General features: G+C 36.1%; 1 long non-coding RNA gene across 7 annotated transcripts in view; it reads left to right on the forward strand.

Annotated features, from left to right (window-relative positions):
* Positions 1 to 26,227, forward strand: part of LOC116892022 — an 80,745-nt gene that overhangs the window by 48,108 nt on the left and 6,410 nt on the right. For 3 of the 7 annotated variants that reach the window (XR_004386894.1, XR_004386895.1, XR_004386893.1), the window contains exons 8-9: positions 17,387 to 17,469; positions 23,121 to 23,217. The exons of 2 other annotated variants lie outside the window; for them this stretch is intronic. This is a non-coding gene — a long non-coding RNA (uncharacterized LOC116892022). Of the gene's footprint in view, positions 1 to 17,386; positions 17,470 to 23,120; positions 23,218 to 24,038; positions 24,090 to 26,227 lie in introns of those variants that run through there. 2 more of the 7 variants (XR_004386896.1, XR_004386897.1) reach the window with 2 other exon arrangements.

Here is a 26,227-nt window from a genome sequence, read left to right on the forward strand (position 1 = left end):
GTGGGATATTGGAATTTCCTGCAGCTATCTTTAGAGTCATTCAGTGCCCGATTTCTCTGTTTGGAAATTTATTTCTGCATCTGTAGCCACTGATATATCACTTTCCATCACTTTTACACAGCCATCCATCTTGGATTTATCTGAAAGAAAGGTGATTCATCTTAAATTTCAATATCTAACAGAGACTGGAGGCTTGATATTTCTCATACTCCCTTCATGACCTGCTATGTAAATAGTTGCTATTTAATTACTTCTCTCAGTGGCCCTACAGAACTTTGAAAATTTAGAGCTAAAATATTTATTAAGAAAGATCACATTTAGGGTTGGTTCATTTTATTGCAGATTCATTTCATACAATATATTATGATTTGAGTTTCTCCTTCCCACCCCTGCTAGATACTCTGTGATAATCCATCCTCCCAAATCATTTCTATTTCTGTCTCTGTCTTTATTTAGAATATAAACAGATGTATGAAACCAACACCACCACTAATTCCACAAGAACAGGATAAAATAAATTTAAAAAAAACCAAGAAAAATAGCTAGTGAAAAAGTACAGGATACTTAGGTATGACACACACATGCTCACACTCACAGAAATTACATAAACACACAGAAGCAGAAACCATAATATATAAGCAAGGAAACTGCCAGGTTAAAAAGAAAAGCCCTGACAGTGTGTTATGAGACAAAATTCTTCTAAAAATGAAGTTGTGTGTTTTTTGTGGGAGCCATCCATCTCCAGTTAAGTCCTATCCTTTTGAGGAATTCTTATATGCAGTGAGACTCCACTGGAGAAAAAGAAATTTTATTGTTCTTAGTTATCAATTTGAGAGAGCTTTGGATTTGCAGATAATGTCTTTTGCTGGGATTCTCTTACCTGATACCCAGTGTCCATTCTTAGGGATTGATGACTCTAACAGTAACATCCTCCTTTATTTCCATCCTGTTACCATCAATAAGTTTCACAGAGTATGTTTGCCAAACCAGGTGTATATCTCAACTGTTTTGTGGCAAATATATTTGCTTATTTTTCCTCTTCTGGATCTGCTATTATTTGAGATCTGATGAAGGAAAGAAACAAACCATATCCCCATAGAAAGAACCTTCCTTCCACAGTGTAATTTCTCTTTTTTATTTTTGTTGATTCTTGAGATTATGATTTTATTATAACTTGTAGCATTTTCTTTCTCTCCACACCTTTCCATATACTCATTTACACTCTCTTTTATATTTATGTCTTCCTTTTTTCTAATTTGTATCACATGTATATTCATACATATACATTTCACATATAAATATTTCAGTCTGTAGAATATTAATTATATGCTGTTTTCAGAGCTGATTAGTGGATTTGTAATTTTACTTAGTATATAGTGTGTGCTTGTCACCATTTGTTTCTACCAGTCACTTCAGTGAGGTGTCATATATGTTAATGTAGTTAAATTATATTGCGTCTCTTTTGAAATTGTAAACCATTTTCAATCATATTTATTATGTTGTCATGTCTACTGTATTCCCTGTCACTGGCCCTCAAACTTTGTGATGCTGCAACCATTTAATGCATTTTTTTAATGTTATGGTGACCACTAACAATTCAGTAAGCTTCATTGCTACTTTAAAACTGTAGTTTTGCTACTAGACCTATGTGCGACACATCCCATGATAGAGAGCCAATCCCTGACACTATTAATGGCACTCTGCTATGTTTGCAGACAGAAGCCTAGCATAACTGTTCACTGAGAATCTTCACTTAGCAGTTGATGAAAACAGATGCAAAGATCTACAGCGTTATATATGGTAGAGCTTGTGAGTCTTGCAAAAGAGTAGGGGAAGGATTGAGAGAGCCAGTGATGTCAAAGACTCATAGGGGCTTCCTGTTCTCTGTTGAGTGTTGTGGGAATTGTGTGCATGGGACTTGGAGGAGAGGTAGGAAGGGGGCTGAAATCAGGATTGAAAGTTAATATATAAATTATTGACCAAAAGAGAATAAAATTTAGTTACATTTCTTCCCGTTATTGCCCTACACACCTTTCCACATACCAATTCTCACGCTCCTTTTTTGGTCTCTTTTTTACTAAATGATATCGAATATATCTAACTACATATATATTCTTACATAGGAACTGTTCATGGCTTGTATGTTTCTTTCGAGGCTGATTGTTTAAACTTGTCATTTTCACTTAGTATATAGTGTCTGCTTTTCTGCATCTGTTTCTACCATTCATCACAGTACTGAGTGTCCCTTTGGAACTGTAAACCATTTTCATTGAATTTATTACATATCATTTTGTGACTATTGTATCTATTGTCAGTGATACTTATCCTTCCTAATGCTGCAAGGCTTTAATAAAGTTCCACATATTGTTTTGACCCTCAACCTTAAAATTATTTTATTGCTTCTATAAATCTGTAATTTTTCTACTGTTATGAATTGTAAATTAAATATCTGTGTTTTCTAATATTCTCGGGTCATCCCCATAAAAATTTCCTTCAACCCAAATGGGTCTAAACCCACAAGTTTAGGACCACTGCCTCATGTTAATTGTTCCCTGAAAAGTCTCATTCTTGTACAATATTTTGAGAGGATAAGAATTCATCATTAGGAGTTATGGTCAAGAAACACGCCTTGGAGACAATTTAGCAAAGCATATACAACAACAGAAGTATTTCATAACTTAGAAATCTCAGCAGAATAAATTATCATGCTGCAAAGTTAATGGAATAATGGATTAAGGTATAACTAGGTAAAAATTCTCATAGAGCTGATAATTAAAAAACAGGAACAGAGAGAGGAGGGGAACCGGGAGGTTACATCCCCCTTTTATGGTACACATCATCTTTTCAAAATCCTTTTCATTCTTCATCAGATTGGGGAAACAAGCAGGTTTCCAGGAAGTCTCATGGTAACTTACTAAGTGTTGCTGTTCCTATCTCCATAGGCATTATAAATTGGAGGCTCACTGCATGAACTCCAATATTGATCTGAGTTATTATTAGGAGCTTTATACTAGGGATGTGTTCCAAGATCAGGGTGTCTGAATGGAAGATGAAGGAAACAGAGCCCTAAGGGTATAGTCTAGCATGTTATGATCTCCTTTGTAACAAAGTTACCATGATACCCAAGTAGAATCAGATACATTGCACAATTTTAAGAATTCACTATATTTCAGATAGTGATTATAATCTCTGAAATTTTAATACTTCAATGAACAGATTACTTTTACCTGAATCCATTTTAATTTAATGTTAATTTAAATTGAAATCTAAACTTACATTAATATTTTGTTATCTTATAATAGTACAATGCTAATCTCAGATAACTGCTTCTTTGAAATGGGAAATCAATGGGAATATTTGGTTACACTAATAATTATATAATTGTTTATTGACCAAGACTGAAAAGTAGCCATAGTGCTGTCTGAATATAATTATTCTTATGCACCCAAATATGCGAGTCATTAAAAGCCCATCAGCTCCTACAGAATCACCATGTGAACCATACTTTGTTGAAATCCCATTATATATTACAAGTGCAATCATTGAAAATTTCATGTGGGACTTATTACTATTTTGTAATTTAATATAATTTAAAATTTAAAAATTTCATTCATTTATCTAATAGAAATTTATCATACATACCATTACTCCACTAATCTCAATTCTAATTTCATGTTCTCCTTCTATAATAACTTATCATTCATAATTATTGATTTTAACTAGTATGTATGCATGAGGTAAATAAAACCACAAGATTATTCAACAGTTTCAGCAATGAAACAGAATGAAGAGACACTAGGTTTGAGAGAAAACATAAGCACTGAGGTAAAATTATTTATGCCAATCTAGAAATGGCCATATAGATATCATGGGTTGTCATTAGTCTACAAATATATCTATGGTTAATTCATCCTAATTTTACAACACATCAGATATATGACATGACTCTATTTTTCCTCTCAATTCTATATCTTATCAGGAGTTTAGAAGGAGAGTAATTGTAATCTCTTGATTCTACTAAGTCTACATCTATGCTTTGCTAACATGTATTTGAATTTGTTCTTCTGTACATTGTCTTAGTTAGGTTTACTATTGCTGTGAAGAAACTCCATAATAAAAAACACACTGGCAAGGATAGGGTTTATTTGATTTTCACTTCCATATAATAGTACATCATAGAAATATATCAGGGCAGGAACTCAAATAGGGCAAAACCCTGCATATAGTAGCTACTGCAGAGATTATGGAGAGGTACTGCCTACTAGCTTGTTCTGATAGGTTTGCTCAGCCTGCTTTCTTAGAGAACCTAGAACCAACAGCCCATAAATGGCATCAACAACAATAGGTTGGGCTGTCTGTCACCAATCATTAATTGAGAGAATGCCCTACAATCGTTAGCTACAGTCATATCTTAAAGAAGCAGTGTTCAATTGATGTTTCCTTCTCTCTAATGACTCTACACTGTATCATGTTCATAACAAACAGCCACCACACACATGGAACTCTGGTGCAAGTGACAGAAACACCAAATTTGTCACAGTGTTCCAAGCCTCAGATGTTCTACAATACCTCCTCAAGTCTTCAAACATCTCACAACCTGGGTAACATTTATACACCAACTTTGGCTGCCAGCATGAAGTATAACCTTGATCACCACTGGAAAACAGCTTCTGTGTGGTAATCTCAGGATATAATTACTAGAATTTTTAAAATCAATGAGCTTAACTTTTCTTAATCACAACCTATTCTTCAGCCCCAGTTTGCCAGCATTCATTGACCCAGGAAAAAAGTTTTTGCTATAGTATGTCTGCCCTCTGTCTCTCTGTCTCTCTGTCTCTCTGTCTCTCTCTCTGTCTCTCTCTCTCTGTCTCTCTCTCTCTTGCCCTCTGTCTCTGCCACCCCCTCATTGTGTGTGTGCAGCGGGACCATCTAGAAAGTCCCAGAAGCCAGGGATGTAAGAGGCTTCCAGGACTTACTGGGGATGGCCTTAGCCGGAATGCCCAACAATGGGAAGATCTAACCTAAGTGACCACCACCTGTGGAAAGACGTAGGCCCCATTTGAAGTATGGTGCCATCCACCCATCTTCAAAAAAACTGACCCATAATTGTTACTGTCTAAAGGAAATGGATGACTGAAATGGAGCAGAGACTGAAGGAAAGGCTCAACTTGGGATGCATCCCATGATCAGGTACCAAATCCTGATATTATTACTGATGACATGTGCTTGCAGACATGAGCCTAGCATGGCTGTCCTCTGAGAGGCTCTATGAGCAACTGACTGAGACAGATGCAGATACTTATAGCCAACCATTGGACTGAGGTCAGGAATGCCTATGGATGAGTTAGGAGAAGGGCTGATGAAGCTGAAAGGGATTGCATCCCCATAAGAACAATACTATTAACTAACTGGGACCCCCTCAGAGCTCCCAGAGACTAAGACACCAACCACAGAGCTGGTTCATGGCCTGCTGTTACATGTGTAGCAGAGGACTGCCTTGTCTGGCCTCAGTGGATGAAAATGTACTTAATCCAGTAGAAACTTGATTCTACAGGGAAGGGGGATGCTGGCAAGCTGAGGTAGGAGTGGGTGGATGGTTAGGGGAGCACCATCTCAGAAGAAAAATTGGAGGGGTTAGATAACTCATTGAGGGGTACCAGGGAGGGGACAACATTTGAAATTTAAATAATTAAATACAATAATAATAAAAAGAAAATAGAATAATTTCTCATATATTTTATATCATATAATATATTCTCATATATCATAATACCCTAATTATAGTTCTGCTCTCTTATTCCTCCTATATATACCAGAATATATACTGTATGTCAAAATTATATCATACTTTTCATTGTGAATAAAAGAGAGATGGATTTGAATCTTCAATTATGTATCTCAGACAGACCAAGGTTTGTAAGTTGGAAATTATTACAGATTATACTGCCTGTGTAGGGAAATCATAGGGTAAATACAGGAAAAGTATACCTGACAACATGTCTTCTAGAGAAATGTCTAGTCATCAATTAAGAGCCTCTAATACACTGTGAGTACACATTGAATCCTATAAGCTCCCCTCCAATCAAAGCTACTAGTTTAATATGCTTATCTATGGTGCATCTCCATCATATTTATAATCAGTTAGAAAGTTAGGTCCTATCTTCTATAGCTTTGAAATTTAACATTACTGACTTCTGCAATCATAACATCATGTATGCAGGTGTAGGATTAATGGTGGGGTCCCGAGTCCATCTGCCACAGGGTTCTGGCTGCTCAGGAAGGCAGGGCATGAGAAGTTTGACCTTGCTTACTCCACGCAGACTCTGGGCAGATGCTCCCGGGTGGGGAAGCAAGGTCTGAGCACAGGACACAGCCGGGGCTCGCTTGGAGGTCCCTCGCCTGTAAGGAGGCCTGGGCCATCTGGTTCTCAGGTTCTTCACCATCCGGGAGCTGCTGAGATTCTGCAGAAGAGCTGAGAATGGAGTCGGGGTCTGAGGGGCTGGATCTAGCCCAGGGCTGAAAGAAAAGGGGAGAGGAAGCTCTGGCTGGTTCTGCTGGGAGAATCTTTTGGCTGGTTGGCTGCGGGCTTGAGCTTGGTGGCAGCTGCTGCTGAGAGTGCAGTGAGGTCTTCTGCAGATCAGGGGGTGACTCTGTAGGTGAAGGGCTTCTCTGCAGCTACCTACGCGGATCACTTGAAACGAAGCAGTCCATAATTTTAAGGCATTTTTTTTGTCATGGAGGAAATTGGATGAGTAAAATGATAACCTACTTCTCAGAGTGGGCCTGAGATTAAATACCTTTGGCAGGGAGGAGTGTATGGGAAGGGAAATTCATTGGCTAAGCCTCCAGGCCTTTAGGTACCTCACTACAATGGAGATATGTCTTGAGCCTAAATTACATGTGGTCATGTCCTTTACCTGTGATGGGGCTTGGGGCATAGCCCATACATGGTCAGAAATCTCTGGAAGGCTGCGGGCAAGTGTCCTGCCTGGTTTCCTGGGAGTCAGGAGAAGCTGCTACTGTGTCTTTCAGGCTCTCCCTGAACCAGGAACCAGGGTGTCTTACACTGCCCCACATCTAGGGCACTTCAGTTTTATGTAAAAAGCTTCAGGATAGTTTTTTCCCCTATTTTCTTCTCATAAATGACTCTGAAACTGGACAATCAGAATCACAATCCCACTTTGAGTTATGGAAGTTTATCCTGTCTGTCAGATTTTTTATTATCAGTCAAGGTAAATATCTGCTTCATGTTAATTGTTACATTACGACCCAGTATTATAAGCAATGAGTCATTATCCATGAAGCACGTTTTACCTCATACTCATAATCTGTACTGGATAGTTTTTTATTTTGATACAACTTGGATATATTTTTGAAAATGAATCTTAATTTAGTAATTATGTCTTTCAGTTTGATCTGTGCACAATTTTTGCATCTCTCCTTGACTGATGCTTGCTTTTGCTGGTCAATGCTGAGTCTTGTCTCTCCTTGGCAATTTCCTAATGAAGACATTGCAAAACTCCCAGTGAAATTGTGTGGTAAGCCAGAACTCACAACTTTGTCAATTTAGTAGTTGGAATGGAAGGGAGTATGCACTGTATACTTGATCCAAATACCTTGCTATTCTATGGATGCAACTACTCTTGATAAGAGATCACTATAGGCACACATCATATTTTGTACCTTAAGCATTTGAGAGGAAGCTATGCTTGGTAAGTATTGTATGAAGTAGAAGTCCTGGCCAGTCCACTCAGTCTCACATGGGAAAGGGTTTGAAAATTCCACAGGTCTGAGGCAATGGTTCCTAGACATGATTGCTGTCCCCATGTGTAAGTAAACACATTTGTTCTGTGTAATTTTGATAAACATACTACTGCCTTGCCCAGGAGTGTGTCTTGAGCTCTGGCCCTTCTGCCTTAGCACCCAGATCAGCTGCCACCATCACCAGTTCCAGCTTGCCCTGGAGCTGCCCTTGCTCTGGCTGATCCCAACATTTTGTCCCTCATGGCTTAGGTTCACCAAGCCACCATCGCTAACCAGACTTACCACTCTACCTACCGTTGCTCTATGGATGAAAAACACTCAGACAGCTTTATTATTTTGGAATTTGCCTATGAATAATTGCTGGTCATAAAATTTCCTGCCCTAAACTTATCAGCTAGTCTGTATCAGCTAACTCCTGCCAACATCCTTGGCCCTTGCTGGAGGTGGAGGCTTCAGGCCCCAGCTACCACGAGGCCACATATGACTGCTGCTTTCTTCTCATCCCAATGAATGTCAGCAAAAGACTATTCTCTTTCCCTGCATCTCCTTTGTCCTCATGGGGCCCAGAAGTCCCACCTGTGCTCCACCTATCAATTGGCTTCCAGCCTCCTTTATTGACCAAATCAAGGACTAATTAGGGAAACAGATTTTACTATCAGCACCTCCCCCTACATACCTTCTTCTAGAATATCATCAGAGCTCCACTAGTTCTTAATATTTTATATTGCTGTACTTATCATTTGATATTTATCAGCTTGTTTCTATCTATTTGCAGACTGTAAACTATCCCATTTTTGAATATAAAAGAATATGAGGATATGGAGGCTATTATTGTCTTCCTGTTCTGCTCCCCATAATTTTTGATACATATGTCTACCTTTCCTTCCTTTCTCTCAAATCATTCCCACACCATCCTCCTTGTTCACTTTTAATTATATAACCTCTTCTTATTCTTTTTTTTGTATAAGTGCACATAGAAGCACAAAAACTCACAAGCACTCACACAAGCATACTTGAATGCTTTCGTGCGTGCGTGCATGCACATGCGGGCGGGCACTCACACACACACACACACACATAAATGAAAATATCAACAATATGTGTTATGTGAGTTAAAAAAAACAGTTTTGCTGAGTTTTCCATTTTTATTCGATATGTTTTATTCACATAAAAATGTTATCCCATTTTATGGTTTACCCTCTGGAAAACCCCTATCACACCGCCCCTCCCCCTGCTTCTATGAGGGTGCTCCCCCATCCACCCACCCACTCCCTCCTGCCTCCCTGCCCTTACATTCCCCTACACTGGGGCATTGAGCATTCACATGAGCAAGGGCCTTTTTACCCATTAATGCCTGACAAGGCCATCCTCTGCAACAAATGGGTGGCTCCTTGTGTACTCTTTGGTTGGTGGTTTAGTCTCTGGGAACTCTGAGGGGGTCTGGTTGATTGATATTGTTGTTTTTCCTGTGGGGTTACAAACCCTTTCAGCTCTTTCAGTCCTTTCTCTAACTCCTCTATTAGGGACCCCTTGTTCAGTCCAATGATTAGCTGTCAGCATCTCATCTGTATTTGTTAGGCTCTATCAGAACCTCTCTGGAGACAGCTATAGCTGGCTTCTATCTGCATGTACTTTTTGGCATCCCCAGTAGTGTCTGGGTTTAGTGACTATATGGGATGGATCCCCAAGTGGAGTAGTCTCTGAATGGCCTTTCCTTCATTCTCTGCTCCACAGCTTGTCTCCAAATTTCCTCCTGTGTGTATTTTGTTCCCCTATCTAAGAAGGACTAAAGCATCCACACTTTGGTCTTATTTCTTGGGCTTCATGTGTTTTGTGAATTGTATCTTGGTTATTCTGAACTTTGAGTCTATTCACTTATCAGTGAGTGCATATCATGATGTGCTCTTTTGTGACTGGGTTTCCTTCCCCCAGAATAATATATTCTACTTCCATCCATTTGCCTAGGAATTTCATGAAGTCATTGTTTATAATAGCCAAGTAGTACTCCATTGTGTAAATGTACCACTTTTTCTTTATGCATTCCTCTGTCGAAGGGTTCTTTTCAGCTTCTGGCTATTATAAATAAGGTTGTTATAAACATAGTAGAGCACGTGTCCTTGTCATATGTTGGAGCATATTTTGGGTATATGCCCAGGAATAGTATAGCTGGGTCCTCAGGTAGTACTATATCCAATTTCCTGAGGAACCTCCAGATTGATTTCCAGAATGGTTGTACCAGTTTGCAATCCCACCAAAAATGTAGGAGCATTCCTCATTTTCCAGATCCTTAGCAGCACCTGCTGTCACCTGAGTTAAGATGGTAACTCAGGGTTGTTTTGATTTCCATTTCCCTGATGACTAAGGATGTTGAACATTTATTTAGGTGCTTTGTGATCATTCAGTGTTCCTCAGTTGAGAATTCTTTGTTTAGTTCTTTTTCCCATTTTTAATAGGGTTATTTGATTTAACTTCTGTGTTATCCATTTTTACTAGGTTTGAAAATCTTTTTCAAAATTTTTTCTTACTTTTATTTTTTTGCAGTGCAGCCATTATCCTCAATCCCCTTCCTAGACTGACTCCCCAGAGTTCCTCATCTCATTCCTCCTTCTCCCTGTCTCCAAGAGGATGTCCCCTCCTGCCAGGCCTCCCTGCTCCCTGGGGCCTCAAATCTCTTGGGGTTTGGCCCATCTTCTCTCCCTGAGGCCAGGCTCAGTGTCTGAGAGATCTTCGGGGTGCAGGTTAGTTGAGACTGCTGGTCTTCCTATGGGGTTTCTCTTGTCCTTAGATTTTTCTAGTATTTCCCTAATTCAAACAATGGGGTCCCTGACTTCAGCCCATTGCAGGGCTCCCATTATAGCATTACAGGGCAGCCATGCTATTCTCATGCCACTAAGAATACAGCATCATTGATGATACTGTCAGGCCATGGACTCTTCCCTGAGATGGATCCCAATTTGGGTGGTCACCCGACCTACTTTCCCTCAGTGTCTTCTCCATTTTTGTCCCTAAAGTTCTTTTAGATGGTAACAATTCTGGTCAGAGTTTTTGACTATATGATGGCAACCCCATCCCTCCTCTGGATGTCCTGTCTTTCTACTAGAAGTGGACTCTACAATTTCCCTTTTCCCACTGTGAGGCATTTCATCTAAGAGTCCTGAGAGTCTCTCACCTTCCAGGTCTCTGGTATATTCTAGAATGTCCCCTGATGCCCCTTTCTCATATACACATATCTTTATTCATTTTGGTGGCTCTCAAGGTTTCTCTCATGTTTGTCCCCACACCCAACCCGATACCTGACCCTTTTCCCTCTTTCCCCTCCTACTCCCCTCACCTGTCCAGACACTCCCTCACTCTGCTTCTTGTAATTGCTTTCTTCTCCCTTCCAAGTGGGATTGAAACGTCCTCATTTGAGCCCTACAGCTAGTTAACCTTGTTGATTTTTGTGGCATGTATGCTAGGTACTCTGTATTCTTTACTTGTTTGGGGAATATTGGCTTATTAATGAGTACATACCATGCATGTCCTTTGGGTCTGAGTTACTCAGGATGATATTTTCTAGTTCTGTCCAAAAGGTGGATACAGAAAATGTGGTTCAATTACACAATGGAATGCTATCATACTGTTACTAATGAGGACCTCAAGAATTTGAGAAAATTTTTATCTAATAATATATTTTTTAGCAATTTTAAAATTTGTCACATGAAAATTAGTAAATGGTATTTTCAAGCCTTCACTCAATTTACATCAAATAATTTTCAATTTGTGTGTGCAGTGTCATATTTCAATAAGTTTTAAAAATAGAAAATATGATTGCAATCCTCTCTTATTATTTTCAGGAAAATTTTACTGATACTTGATTTCTTGTGTTTCTGTACAAATTTTATAATTAATTTGAGCATGAGAAAAAATGAATAATATATATGGGACCTTGAACCTCACTGTACAAAATTTCTAAATTGCTTTGAATATTGAATTCATAATATTAAAATATTTGCCTACCAATTTAGGACTTTCTAAATCTCATTAATCATATGAAGATTATTTACTGTTCAGTTGAACAGAGTTAAACCATTATTCACTATTTATTCCTAAACATTTTCCTTTCCATGTTGTGACACTTACTACAGGTCTTTCCATGCTGTGCATGATGATCTCAAACTCAGACACTGAAAACTTTCTTCTCACCAGAGTTCTGAGAAACTTTCATCGAAGACAGTCACCAAACATAGCTTATAGTATCGTGAACAACAGGCATTATTTATTTCCTTTTTAACTATTAATTTTGTGAGACATTTTCTTTTTGGTTTTCAATTATTAATTTCTTACAGGTAAAATACACCTAAGACTTTAGTGTTTTCATGTATTTTCATATTTCCTAGCATATGTTTAATGTGTAATTTTGTGTATGTCTGTTTCTGTTGAAATGAATGATGTTCTTTCCAAGTAGATATAGATTGTGATTTTTGCCTTAGAAACACATGCTCTACATTTTCTACACTAATTTCCCAGAGGATATTGTCCAGTAAATGTTGTGTGCATTGGTAACTACTTGTATCATTTTCTTTCTTATTTTTGAAAAATCACTAATTATTTTAGGGTGTTAGGTATTTTCATCCATTTAGATTTATTAAATTTCAGTACTGTAATTTTTTCAATTCAAATTTATTAAATTCCCGTACTTATTCCTGGGAGTCTCCCCTGTCACAGGTCTCAGGCTGGTCCCAGTAATGACCCCTATTAATTTCTCTTCTCTCTACCAGTCTTCTACTACTCTCCTCTCCCTACTTCTGACAGCCATTCCCCTCCTCACTCCGTCTCCCACCAAGATTCCACCCGCTGTTCTCATACAATATCTGTTTTATTTTCCCTTTCTGTGTGAGATTCATGCTTTCTGCCTTGGGCCATCCTTATTACTTAGTTGCTTTGGGTTCTTTTTCTTCTAGAACATACAAGTAACTGGCCATGATTTGTCTTTTTCAACTCTAACAAAAGTAGAAGTGGCTTTGTGGATAGGTAGAGATTAGAAATATAGGAGGAATCTATTCATAGAGTTATATGAAAGCTATCATTCTTTTTGGGTAAAGAGTGTCTGATTTAAATTTGAATTGGGAGTACAAGGAAGATATAGATGAAGATATGAATGATGGATTTGGGAATAGTAATGATGTTGTACTTGATATGGGAAAAGAGACATGTACCTGAAGAAAAATTTCATAAATTAGTGCAGATTAGAGAGGGAAATTTTACTTGATGGTTTTTCTTGATAGGAGAGTAGGAAGAGTAATGGGCAATATGTAAGATAAAGTATTAAAGTGAGGGTGCATGGACAGTGTCTGTGCTTTCTGGTTTTCGTTGGCAGATATATTTGACAGATAAAAAACTGGTTTATCCATCAGAATGCCACATCAATAGCAGAAGTGTCTGTAAGCAGCTGCAGAAGCAACATGGCTACTACAGCAGGTACTGAAAAATATGTCTAATGATGAGTTTCAACTCTGAAATATATTTCTTGTGTAAGGTAACAACCATAGCAAAAGCATGGGGGAATGTAAGTTTGTTATTGGACTCCAATATAGCCATTATATAGTAAAAAAGAGTAATTGAAAAGTTAGTGTTCCTTACAGCTATGAAGTTTAAAAGTGTAAGAGGGCCTAGATTAGACCAGCTATAGAGAACAGTGTATAGCATCACCAAATAGGATCTCATGGAAGTCCTGTACAATTACTGTAGGTATTTGAGGCCATTATCATTAAACACAATTCAACACTGAAATTCCTAGAGTTACAGAAATCATCAACATGGCATAGCTTTATTAATTTTGTAGTTTCATGCATATATATATATATATATATATATATATCAACTGCTGAAACCATTAGCAGTTTAATATTTCTCAAATATAGTCTGTGTGCATTCATAGAGGACTAAACTTTTTGTCTAACCTATTCTATCTAAGGGCTTGACCATGGAGAAGAATATTTCTTGCCAATAGTTATTAAGCTTGCAGTGAGAAGTTTTAAAATTCTACCATCCACAAGCATCATGTATTACTATTCATTTTGTATTCTTATTTTGGGATTTTAAAGATGCAACTCTGTCATATACATTAATCACATTTTTACACCAGACACACTGTACCTCTGAATTACACTGTTTGGCATAACTTCTTTCCATTACCATGATAGGATTCTACTTTACTGGCCAGAAATATTACACGGGGATTTGAGCTGAAAATTCTCTAAGGCCTTATATTTATGTAATGGAGTTACTGGAGGAAAAATATTAAAACCATGAATTTGCCTAAAAGTTTTGTAGCACTATTATCTGCAGTGTTCACCTTAAACTAGCATGGTGGTTAGGAGAACAAAAAATGTATTGCTGCATTACATAGAAAAACTCTTCACCACTTTAAAATTGTAAGAGAATTTAAAATCAACCTAAGGGAAACTACATTACATCTTAATATTTTCACAGAACTTGGCTTCATCTGTTATGTGGAATGTAAGGTAGAGTCCTCTGTGCTCTTCTTGTCCCACCACATCCTAGTGGCCCACAGAGATGGAACAACACAGGATACTTTGCCATTTCTAACAATTTAAGAAACTGAAATTGAAACTCAAGGATGATCTTAGAGGAAATTTCAGAGGTGTGATACAGAAGACTGCAGGTTTCATAGGAAAAGCCTAGAATTTATCAAAATGTTTATTTTTTTTCTTTTAATGTGAAAAGATGCATTGTTGGATCAGGCAGCAACACATTTTGAGCACACAATTTATAGAAACCAAAAATTATGGATAGAAAATGAAATTGACAGATCTCTGAATATTGTCAAAACTGAAATTTAGTGAGAACTGCTGTCTAAAATTAGCCAGTGGTGGTAAATATTTGAAACCATATCTCATCTGCTGAACGTAGCAGCGGAGTTGCACAGATAAGTTCTTGGCAGTTAAGATTGCATATACGAGACTTCTACCTTAGCAAATAGCTAAAAACATACTACATCAGTATATTTAATGAAGTACTGAAGTAGGTAGAGTCAGATTTATTCTGGGGTGTTTTCTCTCAAAGACTTTAATAATTCCATAGATTTTTCACACATCTCTGCACAAGCAGGCTGTCATAAACATGTATTATTAATAATTGGATACAGGCCTCCATAATTTTATAGTTTGAAGGATAATGATCCTATCTATTTGAATTTTGAGAAGATTAAACTTATTGGGTTTGACCTTAAATGATTATAAATTGTAGTTAGACATTATGTTGCTTTAATATATATGTGGTTGTAGATTCTCCTCCAGTAACTGTAACTTCACTACAGCAGAGGAGTTAACTAGGATTCCAGTCCTAAGCATGATATCTTTCTTGTTCATTAGGCCATGTGTTCAGTTAGAGAGCTGTTTGTTTTTTCCCAGATATATGTGCCAATATTGCACGCCTAGGATTCCTTTACTGCTCTTGGTAAGTGTTCTCATTTCCATCATATTTGGGTTAAATTGTTGGTTGTCCTCCTCTTTGGTAAGCTTGTGTAGACTTGATAAATACATGTAGAGAATACTTCAACATAGAATTCATAGGAAACCTTGCCTCAGATGTGTCAGAAAAATTGTAAGGCCCTGTATTCAGAAAGTTGGTTGTGATATTCTGTCTTTTGGTAATATCAGATTGAGACTGAGCAACATGATTGACCAAAAATCAGCTGAATGAGGTATTTAAATGAACTCTCCAAAGAGGATGAAGTAAAGTCCACAAGGACTCAGCCACATACAAAGTATCATAGACAAATGAGACGATTTGAGAAAGGCAGATATTGGCTTTTTCAGGGAAGAGAATACCAATTGGTTGTTTAGTACCAGAAGTTCTTTGAAAACACACATCCAGCAAACATTAAGAGAAAAAACAAGTTTTATATACATTTAAGTATACAACTGTATTTCATATACATATATGCATTTAAAAATGATTATTTAAAAAATGAAGCCATGCAATTGAAGGAGAGCTTTTATTGTTATATAGAAGCATTTGTAGGAGGAAAAGGAGGGCAGAAATGTAATTAAATTATATTGTTAAAAACCATAACCTACTTACCCAATTTCAGGCATTCATGTACATATATGCACATACACATGTGTGCAGGAACATCTGCATGCATGTGTTCATGCATATATAAAGAGAAGATAGAGTTGTAGATATATGTAGGGATATCAGCATAGTATTAGAAGGATAGGTATTGATTTTAGGTTAAGGTGTGGATGGTAGCTTTATGAAACATACAATATTTATATGTTTTAGTGAAATATTTTAAGAAATTAAGACACCAGAGGAAGAATAGCAGAATTTGTTCTTTGTTGTTTACCTGCATGTACAAATGACAAATGGTTCCCTCTTCATAAGAGAACTGCATGTCCACAGACACACACACACACACACACACACACACACACAAACACACACACACACACACACACACACAAACACACACAAATACACAAACACACAGTTATCAAATTAAAGGATGGGGAAGAATTTTAGATTAGACATGGAGGGTGGATTTTCAAAATCCATGTTTACAAATATTCAATAACATTAAGTGAGTTTTCAAATTATGGTGAGGATAGGGGAAGACATTTTAGATTAGGATATGGATTTGGATTTTTTCTGTATTTACATATACACACACACAAATACACACACACACACACACACCAGCACACAGAATAGTTATATATATATTTACTTTTCTAAAATAACTCTTAAACTATTTCTTGACAATCCTGCCACCTTAGGGCATCAAATGCTCACTGGGTATATTTCTTGAGCAGGAGTTAAAATCAACATTTCTTTCTTTAAAGCAAATAGCCATTGGTAGTACACTATAATAGATATAAACTTTTAATCCAAAGTGTAGGCTCATGTATATAATCATAGGACTTGGGAAAACTGACACAGAGAGCTTGCAAAGAGTCATCAGCAAGCTGCCATTTCAGCCCAAAGTCAGAATCTGAATAGTATACAGCAAAAAGGAAACCTTCTGGTTAATAGCCAGACTCTAGGTTCAACTAGCCAGATACATGTTCAGCCTCTGGGTATGACAGACTGTTCTGTGTTTGTTGTCCGTTGCATCCAGATCACACATTAAATTATATTTTATGTACGCTGGTCTAAATGCAGGCCCCTAACAATCGGAGAAGGGTCTGTTTCTGACTCTGTTGCCTGCCTTTGGATCCCTTTCACCAACCTGGGTTTCCTTCTCTGACATCAGTGGAGTGTATGTGCTTAATCCTGCTGCAACTTGTTGGCCATGGAAGGTTGTTTTTGAGGAGAAAGTGAATGGTTAATGTAGTGAAGGAGTTGTGAGGGTGGGGCTTGGGGATAGAAGAAAAAGAGGGTCTGCAATCAGGATGTAAAGTGAATAATCATATAATAATCATATAAAAGAGAATATAATTTAATTGCAACTTTTCTCTATTTTTTTATCCACTGCTTTTCACATAACCATTCTCTCTTTCATATTCCTGGCCTCCTTTTTTACTAATTGATATTACATTCATCTACTTGCATGTATATTCTCACATATAAATTTTTCATTCTGTATAATATTACTTTTATTGTTTCTTTTCAGGTCTGAAGGTTTAATCTTGTAATCTTCACTCAGTATGTAGTATGTGTTCATTAGCATCTGTATTCATAAGCCACTTCAGGGAGGTAAGTTTTGTATCTTAACACAGTTACTAATGAAGGTAATGCACATTTATTAAATAACATCGTGTGACTACTGTGTATACTGTCATTACTTCTCAACCTCCTTCATGCTGCAAGGCTTTAATACAGTTCCTCATGCTGTGGTGTTACCCAACCAGAAAATTATTTTCAATGCTTCTTTAAAACTTTAATGTTGTTACTATTATGAATTATAAATTAAATATTCCTGACTTTTGATGTTCTTAGTTGATACCTATAAAAGGATCATTTAATCCTAAATAGGTCCCATCCCATAATTTGAGAACCCCTGTCCTATATTAATTTAGTTCTCTGAAAATTTCACTTACATGGTTAGGAGTTATATTCAAGTGATACCCAGTAGAGACAACTCACCAAATATATGCAACAGAAGTATTTCATAACTTAATGATCTCAGGAGAACAGACTCTTTAATTCAAAGTTACTGGATTGATAACACCAGCTGAGAATGTTGAAATTATGATTAGATAGAGATGCTAATAGAGATGACAATTTCAGAAATAGGAACAGAGAGAGATGGGAAGCAAGAGTTTCATATATTTTTATTTTATTGTGCACAACATCTTTTGTAAAACCTTCTCTTTCTTCTTGGGTTTGGAAGACACTAGCACATTTCTAGAATTCTCATGTTAACTAGGAAGTGCTGTACTTCCTCTCGTCATTGGCATTATGAGAAAGAATCTCACTGGACAAACTCCAATATTGGTCTGACTTCTTATTAGGAGCTTTACATTAGGGAGCTGATCAGGGTGTGTGAATGGGCTACTTTGAAGAAGATTAAAGAAGCAGAGCCCTAGGGATATAGTCTACATTTTTTCTCCAAACCCTTTAATACAGCTGATGCACTGGCAATAAACACTTCATTTTTTCACATTATAAGAAAGGATTTGTTGTGCTGTCCCATAATGCAACAGACCACATCACTTCGCCCACAGTAACAGTTTGTTAGGACTCTGGTTTTCAGGTTGATTCAAGGTCACAGACACAGGTTCACCTGCTATTAATAATGGAACACAACACCTGGATTTTTCCTCAATATGCATATTACACCATTGGAGGTGTTAGCACCTTTTCAGGCAGCTGGCTAAAAGGTTTTCAGTGAAGAGAACAGCACCCAAAATTACACCATTGCTCAAAGCATGCAATGTGCCATAACATGTAGTATCTGTCCAGACTGCTCATGGGAACACAAAAACTACTTTTATCTTACTTGAGTGTTAATTTTACCTTCTGAAATCTATTTGAATTCAGGTGAGATGGTCTACAGGGTTTGTTTTGTGAAAGAGAAGTAGTTGTCATTATCCAATGAACTAAAGTGCACAAGTGATGGTGGCAAAGCCTCACATCTGTCCTGTGTGCAAACACACTTGGCTTACTCAGCCTTGAAGTAAAACAGCATCTCCACCTCTTCTCAATTTTAAGAAATTTAATGATACCCAAGTTGATGATCTTACATGGTAATTTAGTAAGATTTCACTAAATTATTCAAGTAGTGATAATAGAATCTATTATGATACTTCAGCCTCTAATATTTCAATTATCAGAAAACTTATCTGAATCAATTTTAATTTAAGCTAAGCTCAATTTTAAATTTAAATATAAATTTGCATTAATATTTTGTTGTCTTAGAACAGTGTATATATAGTGCTCTCATATTTTTGATTTCATTAATAATAATGGAATTTTCATTGACAGAGTTGAAACAGCAGTAAAACTGTGTATATAATTATGTTTATGTACTCAAACATGTGATTCATTAAAACCATCATTGGCTCCTTCAATTACAGTATGAGGATCATAGTTTGTTTATATCTCATTATAGCTACAAAGCCAATCTTTAGGCTCTCTGATGACTCAAGTCACACTGAAAATATTGTAGTTCCTATATTTCTTCTAAAAAGGTATGGTATGTAAGCGAAGAAGCAGTCATAGTTTGACTATCCTCATATGTGTATATAAGCTTTTTAAAAAAATCTTCAATCAGATTTTCAGTGACCTCGTTTTAATAGCCATTTTCCATGTGACTGATATCATCATGAGAGCAATTGATTCAGGACCATGAGGAAGATCTAAATAAAGTCTGCATTATCAAACCACGAGATCAGTATAGAACATGACAGTGTAGGGGGAATGCTGCACATTGTGATAGGAAAGCTTTTCCCAGAAGTAAGAATAACAAAATATATTTTATTTTATTTTTGTATCATTTCATCATACTATTTTATTTGTTGATAAAAATATGTAGCAATATAAGAATTGTAGTAGTAAGAAATCGTTATGCCATACTTCATTAATGGCTGTTATTCATTCTTATGAAAGACTGAAGAGTTAATAATTAAATAATATATTTGTGACAGAAGAATTAAATTAGAAAATAGGTTTAGTAATTTGGACAGACCTGAAAATACTGGCCTACTCATGGTTACATTCAGACTTCACATCAAACCAAAAATCAGGCACTCTTACCTTTTTCTTGTGTAATTCTGAACCTGAGTTGAAATTAGTAATAAATGAATGGACTATTCTTCATGTGCTCATTTGTCTCCAATAGTCTCTCATTCCAATCTAGGTTAGTGCATATTATCTTTTGTGAATCTATATTCTCTGAATTGAGTTATTTCTCCTTGAAATGACATTTCCTGTACGAGGGGTACTGAATTCACTTCCACTGTTAAAGGAGCTCATGAACTTACTTGTTTGTAAGCCTTCTTAAACTTGCTTAATTTATATGATAGTAAATAATTATTATAGTATTGGTGGCTGCTCACGTTGAGCTGCTGCCAATTATGGCAGAGAATATCTAGGTCTGCAGCTCTCCCAAATCATCACCATTGCTGGGTGGAAGTTTTGTAAGCTCAGTGGTACAGTAAGCAGGAGTTTAGAGCAAATATTTTCAATTTATGGATGCTGTGCTTAGGATGAACAGGCCTTTCAGGACTCTCTAGGAGAAGATAAATAACAAGAAAATCTGTCGATTTGAAAGGAAATATTTTAAAAATTATCTATTTACTTTTTGTAATTATAAAATAATTGCATAATTAATCCCTGCAACTTCCTCTTCTAAATATTTCTATACATATCTCCTTGCTTTCAAATCCATGAACTCTTTCACATAAATTGCAGTTGCATATATATAACTATATATAACTCAATACATATAACTATGTAACTATATATAGTCATCTGTCCACTACTACTTTTGTATATTTTTAGGACTGACAATTTGGTATATAAAAACTAATTTTTATGTGTATTTGCTACTATAAAATATTTTATTGAATAAGTTATTAATTCATTTTACATTAGGACAGTAGCTCCCCACCTTTTCCACCTAGTCCATCCATCTCACCTCAACTCTGCCCCCATCAAACCCTCTGCCCCTTCTCCCTAGAAAAGGGAAGGCAACTCATGGACTACAAGAAGTCTTGGCATTTCAAGCCACAGCAAGACTAGGGCCAACTTCTTCCATTGAAGCTAGATAATGCACCCTAAATAAGAGATTCAATTTCTTTTCTTTTCTTCAACCTTCTAGATGACATGTACTTTTCCCAGCATTATTTGTGTTACTTCATATGAAAGAAAGCTTTCACTATCACGGATATTGGTATTGGCACTTCTTTAAACTTACTGCTTACAGTTTAGAGAACTCAAGCTGCCACTAGAGTACTTCTTACTTTTCCCATGTATATTTTTCAGTTAATTATTTGCTACATGACCTCCCCTTATTCTTCCTCTATTGCCTGTACCCATAGGAAACTGGAATTTTTCTAACATCCTCTACTAGGGTAGGAGGCTATGGGAACATACCTGTTAGCTCCATCTACAGTTGAGGACATAGAGGATATTATCTCCATTTCAATAAATTCTATGGATGCACACCATAGAGACTATTGTTTCATAAAAATTTCTGCCAGCATAATTGCATCATTTCTCTCTTTTCTTTTTGTTCTTCAAATGTGAATATTGTTAAAATTGCACCTCTAAGGCATATTTCTACCAGTAGTTAATACCTATCTAAATTGGACCCAAGAGCTGCTTAGAAAGAGGTCAATAATGCATCATACAAAAACAAGCTAATATCATATGGCTAGTTAATTCAGTGAACTAAAAGTCACCACCACTTTCATAAAACATAATCTCTAACTGCCCTACCATTTCTTCCCTTATACTACAAAATATTGGAAAGCTAGGAACAGCAAGGAATGCAACAGGTTATTTTATATATTCATTCTATGTTGTTTGTGTGCCTGTGTATGTAACAATAATAATTAAGGAGTGATAATGAATTTGATAGTGGAGTAAGAAGACCACAGCAAGAGTTTGAGAGACAGAAATGTGACAATTATGTAACATACTATTCTTGTTTTAACTCCCTATATTCTTGAAATTAAAAAAAATAGCAAAAGGACAAAAAGTATAGGATGAGATAGTAGATTTTATATGAAAATGACTGAAACTAATTATAAATATGTATAAAAACATTTGTTAAAACAGTGAATATAAGAATTAACTATCAACAAATCAAGTTATATTTGGTACTGGAATTCAATAAATTTAAATGGACAAAAATTATCTCGAATGGTACAAGAATCAGTAATATTTCAAAATTTGGAGAAAAAAAAGAATAATACTGTCCTCTCACAGATTACTGGATATTTTCCTCATGGCAATTAGTATAGCAAATGAACAATGAGTGTTTCTAGAGCAGAAAAACTAAACTATATCTAGTTTTTTTTAAAAAAATCATGTTGTTTCTGCAGAAATAGTAAAACAGAAAAATTCAGATTTAATATATGGCTAGAAAACAGGCTAATGTAGGAAAACAAAAAATTAATTGAATTTAACATTCAAGAAATGAATAATTGAAAACAAAAGAGAAAAAGAGATAACTAATAATTGAAATGGAATAGTAAAAGATCCATGAATTATAATATGTCTAGGCAGGTGTGGTGACTGTGTCTTTAGTGAATTCTTATCAGAACTTAGTGGAGAACTTCCTCATTGTCCATGTCTGAGATCATTATGCTTCCAACCTACTAATTATTTTTCAGCTATACTACAAAAGTTAATTCCAAAAGCATTGTTGTCTTTGTTAAGCTTTCTAATTTTAGGTATATAAAAAGAGGTTCAATTTAAATACACCTTTTATTCTTTTGAATCAGAAATTAAATTTCATATCATGTTCACATTTCTCAAATGCTTTGAAAATTATTGTTTCTACTGAAAATCTCAGAAGAGTTTAAGATTTATTGATGGCTGTGGGTATTTTTGACTGAGGAGAGATCTCATTTGTCAAAATTCCATCATGGGCCATGAGGATATGAATCAGCAATACAAAATAACAAGAAGGCTTGTGGCATGGCATCATAATACCAAAATTTGTTGCTAGTCTAATACACTACTGAGCTCTACAACCAGTAACAAACTGTTTCAACGAAAATGTGCTGGGATTTGATTAAGATAGACACTGCATGTTGACCTTGCCTTAAAACATATTATAGACCCTTCACTCACCCATATTCATATATACAAATACATTTAACTGTTCATTTTGGAGCACCTAATTCTGTTTCTTTATTATTTATTTAAACATATACCATATCTGTATTTTCTAGGGTATACAACTAATTTGCTACATGTTTTATGCAACTCCTACAAAAGTGAAAATAGTTTGGTGAATAGCTTAGAATAAATAGGTCATCAATCACAAAGGTAAGGTGTCTTCGTATATGTAGCTATATGAATGATATCTTTCTTGCTTGGAAAAGACAGTTTGGTGAAAATATGGGAAGGAGTACAAGAATGTAAATGAATAAAACAAAAAGGAATTTGAGTTTGGGAAGAGCAGTGATTTTATTCTTGAAAGGAGGAAAAAGACAAGTAGTTGAACATATTTGTACAAATTAGTGGAGATTACAGGGGGACATTTTACTTGGTGTTAACATTTTTCTTTTTAACATAGTAGGGAGTTGATGGCAAAGTAAAGGACAATACAGAATGTGGCAACATACAACAATAAGATGAGGTCACCTGGACAGTGGCTATGAGCTAGAGAAACCACAGAATTGCTGTCTTTTCCTTTATCATGTTTATTGTTTGTGACTGATTTGTGCCTGGGAATAGCACATTAGTAACAGAATTAGCAATGTGTCTACTGTTGCGGGTACTGAGAAATTTATATAATGTTGAATGCCATCCTACAGAGTCACTTCTGCTGTAAGGTAAAAACCATAGCATAAACTTTGTGAGGCTATTTGGCATTGCCTCTAATGTAGTATGTATAGGTGAGAAAAGAGGAAATAAAAGAAAGATATCAAATGTCGAAGAGACCTTACCTTTTATTTGACCTATTTATTCTTTAGTCACCACTTTTGTAGGAGTGCATAAAACTAGCAAATTAGTTGGATCTAGAAAAACAGCTATGGTATATGTTTAAATAAATAATAAAGAAACAGAATTAGGTGCTCCAAAATGAAAAGTTAAATGTATTTGTATATATAAATATGGGTATATATAAATATTGGTCTTTACAGGTCTGGGATCAAATGGGTAAGAGGAGCCAGATTAGGCTAGCAATACAGAGATCATCATGTGACATCCCAAAATCAGGATGCCACTGAAAACCTGTAGGTCTGCATTTAAGTCTCTGAAGCAATAATAAAGATAATTCAACACTGAAATTACAGAATCATACAACATGGCTTATTCTTATTAACATTTGTATTTGCATACATAAATATTTGTACTTAATGATCAACTTCTGAGTCCATCAGCAGTTGTATATTTCTCAAATATATGTTGTATATGCATTTATTTAGGTCTGAAATATTTCTTTTATCTCTCCAATCAATGCTATAGAATACTTGGACATATTTTAGCATCTAAGTTCTTCATCCAGCTGTGGGACCTTTGACTTTCTACCATGCACTTTACTGTTCCTCTTGAGGTGTCACCTTATTACTAATTGTTGTGTATTCTTACTTTGCATTTTTTGGATACAGCTTCTTTGTCATATATAGAAGTCGGTTTTTACAGCAGAGATGCTGTTCCTCTGAAACATATTTTTTGTTACCTCTGTGTCTTCTCTGAGTATTAGGTGTTGAGTAAGTTTTTTTCTTTTATCATTCAATTGACATTGGGCATAGAGCACTGTCAGTTACATTTTTACGATTAGATTATTGTAATGGTCCCCTTCGGCTGCAAAGTGAAGCTATTTTGCTGATGGTGAGTGTAACACTAATTTAAATGTTGTATTTAAAGTTCAGATAATAATTACACTGGCTCAAAAAACTGGCAGCTGTAAGTCCTTTTTTTCAAGGCCCATTATCTCCCTTAGACATATTTTACTCAGGAAAAGTCATGAGGTGAGTCATAATACAGAAAGTCCTCAATACTGTGATGAGCAGAAACAGAAACCTGGAAGTTAGGGATACAAGGACAGTGATTGCAGCAATCCTGTCAGCTTTGCTAGAACTATGTCAAACAGCTGTGCAGGCTTCATAACTTTCTCTCTTTCCAGTGGCTATGGCTGTGCCTGTTACTTATTTATAAGATCAAATACACATAGGAATAAGTTGACTCAGGTAGCAACACTCTTTCCTTTAATTGAGAGCACCTGTATTTATTCCTAGACAAAAGAAAGTAAAATAAAATAAATAAAGTTTAAAAAACTAAAATAAAATAAAAATAAAGATATAATAAATGTAGAAATAAAAAAAATGCTGTGTGACCAATTTTCCTGGTCCTCTCAGTGGGGTGGCATGTTCACATATTCCAGAATAGGTAGAGCCTGGCTAGAAGCTGATCCCAGTGCCGGATGTTCTCAATTATGAGATTTACTGTGGTTTTCAACCTGCTTCAACCTTACCAGTTCTTTTGTCTGGTGGCATAGTCTACTTGCCCCATATGGGTCCTTAGCAAATATGACTGCATATACAGGACTTGTAGTTGCTTAGCAAAAATCTCAGCATGGCTGGTACAGGAACTCATGTAGATGCACCCAGATTTTAGTTCCTTTAGAATTTCATGGCTTGATGAATGGGGGGGGGGTTTCTTCAGGGATGCTTTCAGTACAGTAGATTCCAACAATGCCATGGATTTCTGAATATCTATGCACAACACAGGCAGTCCTAAATAGTTAATTCAAATACTTTGGTACTGTGTTCCACATATCTATATTTTGATAGATATTGTTGCTGTTTTTAATTTTTGTTTGTTTTTCTGTTTGTTTGTCATGGTCTCTATCTCATCCAACGAGAAATTTCTTGACATGCGGGAGGATAATCTTACCAATGAACATGAAGACAATTGTAAGTTGCAGTGAGATATTATGCTGTTTACCAAATTTGTGGTTGAAGATCCTCCTCCAGTAACCTTGACTTCAATAATACTGACTAATACTAAATATGATATCTCTCCCTCATAGCCATCATAGATGGAAAAGACTGCTGTTGGTATTCATCTTTTGTAAGCTTGCACAAACCTAATCCTTAGGCAAGATTATGTCAAATATAGGAGAACAGTGTAAGGCCCAGATGTTCTTGCATTTGCAATGATATTTGGTCTTTTATTAATAGATACAGTTTCAGGAACAAGACTTACTTAAAAACAGCTGATAAGGATAACACACATGAACATGCTAAGCTAGAAAAAGATAAGCCAACACAGATTCAACCATGTGCAAATTATGATAGGTTAAAGGAACAACCTGGGAAAGGGAATT

Source organism: Rattus rattus, chromosome 2 (genome assembly GCF_011064425.1).
Source record: "Rattus rattus isolate New Zealand chromosome 2, Rrattus_CSIRO_v1, whole genome shotgun sequence".
NCBI classification, from domain to species: Eukaryota; Metazoa; Chordata; class Mammalia; order Rodentia; family Muridae; genus Rattus; species Rattus rattus.